An 11,585-nucleotide genomic window follows, 5' to 3' on the forward strand; every position below is an offset into this window, starting at 1 on the left:
CTCTTACGTATGTAAGGCCATGAAGCTCACTGCATTCTTCCACTTGAAAAGTTTGCTCTCTAACATATTCAGGATTTGTGTTTGTACATGTGAAATGCTTTCAAATATGTCTATGAAAGTCCCCGAAACCATTATTTTACCTTGCTTGACTTTCCCAGGGTGGTATCCAAGTGCTCAGGTGATGATATAAGTGACAAAGTTATATCGCATCAGTTTTGTACAAGGCAGCTGTCTCCCATGTGTGAGAGGAACAGAGCAAATGAATGAGAATGGGGGCTTATTGGTATGAGGACCACATGCACTGGCTTTTCCAGGATAGCTCTAGTATCTTTTAAAATCATAAAATACATTTGAAAGGCTTTTGGTATATGAATTCAGAAATCCACAATAATTGTTATTCTCTATGAATGAAACTATTGGCTCAAAATTCCTGCCATGAGTTTACTGGGGTGCTTCGTAGAACTGTTCCTCTGGTGGTGAACTCCTTTTCCTTCCACTGCTCCAGCTGTTATCAAGGCTCTTAATAATGTGATATGTAATTTCAGAGTTAATTGCTTTGTTATCTCACTTGTTCTATTTAAAAGATAGTGTTTAGAAAATTGTAGTGATTTTCACTCATTATCTTTAAAAAGCATACTTTGAAGAGTAGTAAACTTGAATTCCTGAATTTAAAGGTTCTTGCAACTTGAGGCCCTACTTTCTTTATATACGAGCCAATTTTATAGGTTTCTGAGAATCCAACTTCCCTAAAGCATGGTTTTTTAAATTGCATTTAAAAATGAAGAGTTTTTTCAAGTGTTTCACATCTGCATAATTCTCCTAAATTATAGCAATTGCAGGTGGTAAATCTTCGTACTCACTGAGAACACAGCTGGTTTCCAAGTCAGATGTTAAAAATCTCTGATTGGAATTCCTAGAACGTATTTCATTGCTGGATTGCCATTTGAATTACAGAGTGAAAAACTCAGCTGTAAACTTCTCTCATTCTTTGTTTAGATTTGGCAACACTGTACTCTCAAGGAGTTTTAAGTATTCAGCAACTTCCTCTTCTGAGGCACTGGCACAAAACGAACTCAAGTTATTCTGACCCAGGCCATTCCCTGTGACCTTTATAAATGTTATGGGGTTTGTATTTCTAAGGAGCTAAGTCAGCATTTCCAAAGGCCTTGATAGATATAACTCAGTCTGCCAGACAAGACCTGGGGCCACTCTGGACCAGGGTAATTATACCCCTTCTCAACATATATCTATCCCAGGCCAGACTTGAACTACTCTCTGGAGGGATGAAGCAGGACAGTATTTTCCAGTCTGCCTTTACCGAAATGTGAGGCCACTTTTGCGAGCTCCTAATCCCAAACAGTTTTTCGTGAAAATACAACATCATCTCTCATGTAGCTGATCAAAAAACAACTGTGTAAGATACATGTAGAACTATATAAATGGTATGCATAATGTATAATTTTGGGGAAGCAAAATAAATGACCAGTGATGCATCCTCCAGAAGTCCCCAATTTTTAGAGTACTTCTAATTTTAAATAGTCTGTCCAGTTCTGCAATCTCTGAATATATTTAGAACCTACCATATCTTAGTTTGTCTTTAGGACCAAAGAACAACATATATACAACAGAAAAAACAAAAACCCTCTGCTAGACAACATGTCCAGATTTTGAGTTAAAAAATTGTAGTCGCTAGAGCAAAAGTGAATTGGAAAAAGGGGAAGTTTTTGCATGACATGATTTAAAACAGGGCCCCACTGAGATTTATCAGTTAAGAAAAAATCAAAATTGTAAAAATGAAATTTAAGCACATATCTTTCTGACAAAGGGTTGGTAGTATCTTATATGGAGAAGAACATAAATATAATAGCTCATTACAATAATTCAAGGTGTTGCTGAACCAGGGGGCAATAATTATTGCCCAAGCCAGAACAAGATGGAAATGGAATGATCATGTAAACTCAAGGATAACAGCATGGATGTACATTCAAAGATTACACATAAGAGAAGTCTTTTCAAGCCAAATGACCCCGGGCGTCTAAAATAGAGCCATAATTAAGCAATAAGACGTGACAGGGAGCACATTTCTCAGTGATTATAGCATGCCTCAAGGGATAAGTCACTTGGCCAAAGGTTCGTATGAGGAGTGAAATAATAACCTTGCAATGTATAGTGTCAAGCTCATAGAGGGAAAAGGAGAAGGAAATGAGTAAGGGGCGTTAGAGGAGTCATTTCATGAGCTGTGATTTCAGTTGTTGGATAATACTGCCATGTGTACTTTACATGTAGCCATTAGCCGTACCCAGCATCCTGAAACTATTTACACCAGAGCCCTCATGTAATTTAAAACCCTGCAGAATTGTCCATTTCTCATATTCTTGGCCAAGCAGAAACAAGCAGTTAAGTCACAGACTTGAAAGTTCATAGCCATATGTAAGAAATCCTAGTCTGGTAGAACTTACAGTTGCTTAGACCCGGCTTTTATAACAAGAATAATTGAAGCAACCACAAGTTATTTTTGTTATCTTGGCTCATTTATCTCATGTACATTTCCCTCAGAAACTACCAATAGCCATGGCCCCAGGTGTCACATAGATCCAGAAATATGTCCAGCCTTCTAATCTGAGCTTTCCCTTCCCTATGCTGTGCTGCTAATGGGAGAGAGGGAGAATTCTAGAGCTAGTGACCAACTGAAACCCACAATATGACAGAGGCAGCCCTCTCCCCAGGATGAGAAGTATTCTATCATCAGTAGCCATAAGGTGGGGTAAACAATTTCTAAACTGGCATCCCCTGAAAAGCCCAGCAGACAAAGGTAGGTATCTTATTGCCAGATGTCTCTCCATGTTTCTAAGATTCTTTATCACTTTAGAAGATAGCCACAAATCTGAACCAAAGTCAGAGGATAAGATTTTTTGTATGTATGAATCTCAGCATCTCCCAATACCAGTAAATTTTGTCTCAGGCTTATACCCTGGACAAAATTCTAGGCAAGCAATCGTTTATCTTAGATATCTTAGGCCCTCTTTCTGGTGACCAGTATTCTCACTCTTTCTCTCAAAATCTATTCTTGGGGAAAAATCTGAATACAGTTCCTCCAAGATTCTTATGTTGAAATCTAACCCCCAGTGTGATAGGAGGTAAGGCCTTCGGGAAGTGATTAGGTGATGAGGGTAGAGTCCTCATGAATGGTAATTATGCCCTTGTAAGAGATGGCAGAGAAAGGGGAGAAGGGGATGACAGAGGATGAGATGGTTGGATGGCATCACCAACTCGACAGACATGAGTTTGTGCAAGTTCTGGGAGTTGGTGATAGACAGGGAAGCCTGGTGTGCTGTAGTCTGTGTGGTCGCAAAGAGTCGGACATGACTGAGCAACTGAACTGAACTGAACTAAAGAGACAACAGAAACATCTCTAATTGCTTGCACTATGTGTGGACACAGGAAATCATCTTCGAACCAGGAAGTGGGTCCTCACTAGACCTCAGATCTGCCAACACCTTGATCTTGGACTTCCCAGCCTCTGGAATTTGAGAAGTAAATTTCTATTAAGTTACCCCATCTATATACTATTCTGTTAGGCCTTCAGACATTTGGTCCTGTCCAAAGCTTCTGTGAGCATTATTTGGTCCATGCCAAATGGTTTTGGATGGAACCAAATATCAAGGACCTTTTGGCATGAACCAAATGTCTTATGAACCAAGTATCTTATGGGCATTCTGGACAGGACCAAATGTCCTGTAATTTTCTGTTATAGCAGCCCTAACGGACTAAGAGAAAGTTACTTACATCTTGGGAAAACTTTAAGTTGGTAGGTTAGTTTTCCCCAGGGTGTCTGCATTTTAATGAATGGAATATTGTAAAGTAATGTACTTTAATTTGTGTAGTGGAAGTCTTAACCCCCAACTAAAGGAATTTCAAGCAGCAGAGAGCAGGTGTGAGAATAGTGCTGCTGTCTGGAGAGGACTTGAGGAAATTCTGAAATCAAACCCTACTGTATGAGCTGAGGAATGAGTCCCCAAAGCCTGTACTGCCCATGCTGGAATAATCCTTAGATGAGGAAAATTACCCCAACCTGTTCTCCCGCAACTTCCTATTGCTAATGCAACATTCTATTCAAGAAGAGAAACTAAGGCTGTCATTCAGGCCACATATATCAGTTATCTACATATATCAGCCAAAACAGTGTATTAAAACAGCAATTGCTTCTCTTTGCTCATGGAATTCTGTGTGTCAGTACTTTGGTTTAGGCTGTGCAGAGTTTACAGCTATTGCTGGGGAACACTCATCTGGTTGCAGCATTTTGATGGCTTTCCTACGGCTAGATAGTCTAAGAATGCCTCACTCACATTCTGGCTATTGGTGATGCCTAAAACCTGGGCTTTTTTGTCTCCATTTAGCCTCCTATCCTCAAGAGGGATAGCTTGAAATTATATTCATGAAGGTGCCAGGGTTCCACGATAGCAAGAGCAGAAGCTGCAATACTTCTCGAGACCTACCCTTAGAAGTCACATTCATCACATCTGCTGCATTCCACTGATCAAAGCAAGTCACTAAATTAGCCCAGATTCAAGTGGTGGCAAAACTGACTCTACATCTTGAAGGGAAGAACAGAAAAGGGATGTTGCACAGGGTCAATCAAATAGGAATGGGAGGAACTGTTGTGACCATCTTTGCAAACTATGTAACACAGTCTGTTCCCCTCATCCCGCATTACTATAATTTTCAATCATTCCACCTGCAAAATGTACTCACCTCCTCCCCCAAACATCCTTTCCCATTCTGGTTTCAGGCATGGAGTTCAGGATCTTATCATTTGATCAAATGCAGATATGAATGAATATGGGAAGGCTGATACATTGAATAATATCCTCCAAACTAAGAAACTTTGAGATCAAGAAATGAAGCAGGTGACTCCACTAAGTGCAAGTATCAAGTTTATTGTGAATATCTTCCACACAATCAGGATCAGGAGGATGGCGATCCAGAGGCATTCACAGCTGTCCTCCGCACCAGCAAAAAGGATACAGGGGACTTTAAAGGGGTCAAAGCCAAAAATAGAATCTGACTACTAGGGAGAAGTATGTCTGTGTTGGCAGGAACCAGGAGGTTTTCCTCCTCCCCAACCCCTGGGGGTCTCATGACCACTAACCATCTGTGTTAGCAAAATGCATTCTTTCAGGTTTTGTATTAGATGAAGGCAAGAATAAAAGTTGATAGAGAACTTACCTAACTTGGGTGCATTCCTTTTGAGTTGGCTAAAGCTCAGTCATGCAGAAAGAGGAGAGGGCAGGACTGCAGGTCAAATATGGAGCTGACAAAATGCAGTCAGTGTGGTTCAGCCATGCAGGTGAGGCTCCTCAGGTGTATCCCCCCAGTGTGGCGCCTCACAATCTAAAGACCTATAAACTAAAATGAAAAGTTACCTGTCCTGACTACATATCAACGTACAATGGGGAAACAAGAAGGATAGCTTCAGGAGAAGGCAAGGGTGGGATGATTTGAGAGAATAGCATTGAAACATGTATATTATCATATGCGAAACAGATCTCAGGTCCAGGTTCGATGCATGATTTGAGAGAATAGCATTGAAACATGTATATTTATTATCATATGTGAAACAGATCTCAGGTCCAGGTTTGATGCATGAGACAGGGTGCTCAGGGCTGGTTCACTGGGATGACCCAGAGGGATGTGATGGGAAGGGAGGTGGGAGGGGGGTTCAGGATGGGGAACACATGTACACCCATGGCTGATTCATGTCAATGTATGGCAAAACCACTACAGTATTGTAAAGTAATTATCCTCCAATTTAAATAAATAAGAAAAAGAAGAACATGAGGCAAATAAAAGGCATTCTGAAACAGAAGGCAAGCAGAAGCCTAGGATATGTTGTCAGGTCTTCCTCATCTGGGACCAGGGAATGTAATGAGAGCCTGGTTCTCCTGTCTGGGAGTGGCTCCCTAGTTCACATTCTCAGCTCCACACTCTAAGATCTCTTTACCTTTTCCATAAGAAATGACCCATATTTGCAAATGAGTAGCTTTCTCAGCCTGCTTCCTGTTCATAGAAACTTAAGGGTCCAGAGGTCTCTTTTCATTTCAGAAAGTCTTAGTCTCTTTTCCTTCCAACTGGTGGTGATTTTGTCAATTCAATTCTCTTAAACCTTTGTAAGTTTCTTTGAATCTTAGTGGTGATCACTTATAACTCCACAGTCACATTTAAAATTATTTTTTTTATGAAAACCTCTTTTGAGGTTTATAAAACCTCTTATATATGTTAGGGAGCCAACATAAGCCTCCCAATGCCTCATATGACCCAATGCCTCCACTGAGAACTGAACTGTGTCCTTCTGAAATAAGTTATGTTGAAACTCTAACCTCCGATATAACTGTATTTGGAGACAAGGCTTATTAGGTGGTTCAGTTCAGTTCAGTTCAGTTGCTCAGTCGTGTTCGACTCTTTGCAACCCCATGAATTGCAGCATGCCAGGCCTCCCTGTCCATCACCAACTCCTGGAGTTCACTCAGACTCACGTCCATCGAGTCAGTGATGCCATCCAGCCATCTCATCCTCTGTCCTCCCCTTTTCCTCCTGCCCCCAATCCCTCCCAGCATCAGAGTCTTTTCCAATGAGTCAACTCGTCGCATGAGGTGGCCAAAGTACTGGAGTTTCAGCTTTAGCATCATTCCTTCCAAAGAACACCCAGGGCTGGATCTCCTCTAGAATGGACTGGTTGGATCTCCTTGCAGTCCAAGGGACTCTCAAGAGTCTTCTCCAACACCACAGTTCAAAAGCATCAATTCTTCAGCGCTCAGCCTTTTCACAGTCCAACTCTCGTATCCATACATGACTACTGGATTATTAGGTGGTAGCTAAGGTTAAATGAAATCAGAAGCATGGGACCCTGATCTGAGCAGAAACAACAGAAAGCCCGCATATTCTCACTTTCTCTCTCCCTTATGTCCTCTCCTCCATATGAGGACACAGCAGGAAGATGGCCATCTGCAAGCCAGGAAGAGAATGCTCACTAGAAATCATATCAGCTGGTACCTTGATCTTGGTATTCCAGCCTCCAGGGCTATGAGAAATACATTTTTGATGTTTGAACCATCTAGCCTGTGGTATTTTGTTATGGCAACCCAAGCTGACTAATACACATTTTGACAGCAAGAAGTGGGATGCTGTTATAACAAATTCCATTCCAATATCTCCAAAACTCTTAACTCATTCCAGCATCTAAAGTCTAAATCCAGTCTTATCTAAATATCATCTAAATCAGGTATGGCTTTTAAAACTAAGCATTTAAAAAGGATGAATTTCACTCTATATAAACATGACTCAATAAGCAAGACTTTGAGGAAAAATAGTGACTTAAAACAATTGTGTTGTTTTGACCCCTTTCCGTGGTTCGTCAATTTGGATGAGGATCAGAGGGCTAGTCCTTATGTTCTATAAATAGAATCAGAAGCAAATAAAATTATTATTGTTTTAAATGGATTAACTTTTAGGGATGGTTCTTTATGCAACAATAAACAATTTAGGAACTTCCCCAGTGGTCCAGAGGCTAAGATTCTGAGCTCCCAATGCAGGGGGCCTGGGTTTGATCCCTGGTTAGGGAACTAGGTTCCACATGCTGCAACTAAGTTTTCATGCAGCAACTAAAAAAAGATCCCACATGCCAGAACGAAGATCAAAGATCCCACGTGCCACAGTGAAGACCCAGCACAGCCAAATAAACAAATATTTTTATAAATAAATAAGTAATTGATATGGTGCAATAGTAGATTGAATCAGAAACTCTTGCTTTTATATGGTGACTTAGTCACTAAGTTGTGTCTGGCTCTTGTGAACCCATGGACTGTAGTCCACCAGGGTCTTATGTCCCTGCAATTTCCCAGGCAAGAATACTGGAGTGAGTTGCCATTTCCTTCTCCAGGGGATCTTCCCAACCCAGATATTACCTTTACCAACCCAGATCTCCTGCATTGCAAGCAGCTTCTTTATCACTGAGCCACCAGGGAAGCCTTGCTTTTATATGAGGCAACAAAATAGAAGTTGGCCATGAGGAAGGTCAGCATCCCTTAGGGTGATTAGTATGCCATATCTAAATGACGCCTAAACCACTTGATCATTTCCTTCATTTGGGAAAGCATGCAGTGCAGAGGGCAAAGAAAGAATTGTGGGTCAAGTTCAGATTGTTATCTGAAGGGAAGCTGAGCTACTTTTCCAGAGTTGACTTTACATGTTTCAGGGTCTGGTTGTTACATGTCCAGGTTGGCATCCTCTAAATTGTATATGGTGCCACCTGTCCTTCAAACTCAATCCATGTGGATTACATCTTCAATATCCCTTGGCCCAGACTGTGGAATTCTTCCCTGTCTGGCTCCCTCTTGACTACTTCTATACCTTTCTCAGGATCTAAGAAAATATTAGGCTCACAGTGTCTTTGCCACTCTAGGGCCATGGAAAATTCTCTGAGGCGACCCATACTCTTTTGCTCTAGATGTTCCAGGTAGTGTCTCTGGTACAATGCTGTGTAGAGGGGATCTTGGAAGTTTGCCACCAGTTGGCTTGCAACATGGAAATACGGCATAAGCCTCTTTGTTCTCAGAACCTCATGCTCAAGTCAGGGTTCAGCCTGACTGTGGAGGATGTAAGAATAGAGCAAGATTCCCTTTCCGGGACTCACCAGCATCTCACCCTTTAGAAAAGCTTTAGAAAAGCTTGTCTCCCAGCCAGGGGAATTTTTATTTTACGTGGGCAGAAAAAAATTGGCTCAAGTTGATCAAATATTCTTCCAAATCTTTTTTGTCTGAAGCCTGAAGCTCAGCTTTTTAAACTCAAAAGCCAAGCATTTGGCTCTTTTGTTCTCTGGTTCTGCTGTGACAACCCTCCCTTGAGGCAAGGAATGACTCACAGTCTAGCTGCCCCAGTGGGGGAGGGTCAAGGGTAACAGGAAATCATGGGGAAAAACACATTTGTTAATACATAAAAATATTATCCCGCTACACTGAGATTCCTATTCTCTCTCTCATTCTTTGTTAAATGACGAACCCATCTTTCGTCTTTCTCCTTTCTTAGTCTTCTGCATTAGAGAGGGTTCTTTTGGATGTAAGTAATACAGATCAACCCATTCTTGCCCACTGGCTCCCTGAAAATGAAATGCAGGTGCTGGGAGGAATGGAGAAGGGGTGAAGACTGAGACAGAAATGTAATCACACTCCACAAACGCACCAAGGACCTAGATTTCTATTATAAGCCATTTTTCTCTGTTTTCACATTGCCTCTGTTTACTCCATGGCTTTCTTTGGCCCCGAATCTGAATTCTTCCCTGCTACTGCGCTGAGACTGAAATCTTCTTGTTCTAATATATGAATTCTAAGGGAACTGACTGATCAGTGTGGTCAATGATCAAGCAACAATAGCTGGGAGAGTGCTTGTAGGGAAGAATAAAATCTCATTTTACGAAAAGACGGCCAAAGTGCCCACTTCCAGTGGAAGAAAGGAAAATTCTTGAAAAAGAGGAGGTTGGATAGATAACTCCTCAGATGTCTAGTTTACTGCTCCCTGGGTGGAAGTGACTTCGCATTTATCTTGGCAGCTTCTGTATCTATCATGTAGTACCTACCAGACTGCTTATTTCATAGCCATTTAGGGATATGCCTAGCTTCTATTTGGGGGCTTCCCAGGCGATGCAGCGGTAAAGAATCCACCTGCCAATGCAGGAGATGCTAGAGATTCGGGTTCGATGTCTGGGTTGGGAACATCCACTGGGGTAGGAAATAGCAACTCACTCTAGTATTCTCGTCTGGAAAATTCCACAGATAGAGGAGCCTGGCGGGTTACAGTCCATGAGCTCCCGAACAGTCGGACACAACTGCACGTGCGCACGCGTACACACACACACACACATACAGAGTCTCTCTCTCTTCTATTGGGACCAGCAACTGTGGGCAAGAATTTGGTTTCTCTTCCCAACAAAGGCAAACATCGTGTCCTACAGAATATAGGATTCCAAAGCATCCACTGAAGAATCAAATGAATCAATGAATGGAAACAAAAGAAAGAGTTAATTGAATCAATAAGCCCCCTCCTTCCCAAATCAATAGATATTACAAGAGAAATATAAGGCATTTACATGACAGGCATAATTTTGAAAAGAAAAATCCAGATACCTTCTATTACATGCTACAGTTTTCTTCGGGCAGGGAAAGAGTTAAGCAGTTTTGCACCGTGTTCATGGACTTCTGACATGATATAAAACACTACAATTTTGGCTTTTCCATTTTAGCTGACATAGTTTAAGTTGATGAATATTTTGATTTGTGCCAGTCTCAGGCAGTTTTAAATGCTATCCCTGCAGGAGTCAAGAAGTCCAGTCATAATCATAACAATATGCCTGTCAGTCAAAAGCACCGGAAGATTGTTGAGGTGCAAAGAAAGCGTTTTCCCCTGAAAGGAAACAGGGCAATTGAAATCACCTACTTTTCAAGGCATTGAAGTCAAAACTGTTACCAGCTTCATGGTGTGAAAATCCAGGTCTCGGCACCCCCTTGGTCAGACTCCAGTATGTCCTGGGGCTATCCAGCCAAAAACAAGTTACAGTGTAAAGTTCAGAAGAAATTAGACTAAAGGGAAAGCACGGCGATCAAGGTTGATTTCCGCATCATTATTTGCAGGTCACCATTTCAGCAGGGAGTATATAATGAATTCCCTTCCATCTCTGCAGTCAATGCACCTTGGGATAGATTTGCAGAGCCAACTAAATAACTAAATCAGAGAATTCATGCAATTACATGAAATCTGGGCAGAAGAAAGTGATTTTTTTTTCCCTGAGCTGACCAAGCACATAATAACTTGATAAAATTGACCTAAAGTTTATACCATAGGAACTGTTTGCATTAGAGCAGGTAAAATTAAAACATCCACATAGTATTGGATTCATTAGGAAAAGGGGGAAAGCCAGAAACCAGTGTGGGAGAAAGAAAGGGAGAAACGAACAGCCTGAAGAAAAGGATTTCAGAATTGGAGGCAGCCCAGGATTATTCAGATCTTTGGGTATGTTGATGTCAGGACCTTCTTTTTTCAAAGTTAGTGTGACCTTAGCCATTCCAGCTGCTCAACAAATTTGCTCAGCAACTTTGCCCCACCAGAGGAAAATTAAAAAGCAAATCTGATATGCCCCTTCTAATTTTATTGTATCCATAGCAGCTTTTACATGGAACTGAACTGGTTAAATAAAAAGTTACTATAATAGAAAGAACACCTTTCACCCCCAAAGAATTCCATATACCCCATGCTGATATCAAAAGAATCTCCTCATGGGAAAGAGCAATGTGGAAAGCAGAGGGGAATGAAAATCTGGTGTTCAGAGTCCACTGGGAGCTTCAGACAAATATGAAACAATGACTTCATGTAGTAGATAAATTTCTCACATTCTTCAACCAGTTTTATTGGCTAAATACTCGTGTATCCAGTTATATGAACACCAAGCCCTCTCAAGGAAGAATCTGAGTGGGTATTAAAAAATATGTCCTGGATAGGAGTCTAATCATGGGCTTACCCTTTGTCCAGCAATTAACCAA

The sequence above is a fragment of the Bos javanicus genome, chromosome 16 (assembly GCF_032452875.1).
Source record: "Bos javanicus breed banteng chromosome 16, ARS-OSU_banteng_1.0, whole genome shotgun sequence".
In the NCBI taxonomy this organism is placed as follows: Eukaryota; Metazoa; Chordata; class Mammalia; order Artiodactyla; family Bovidae; genus Bos; species Bos javanicus.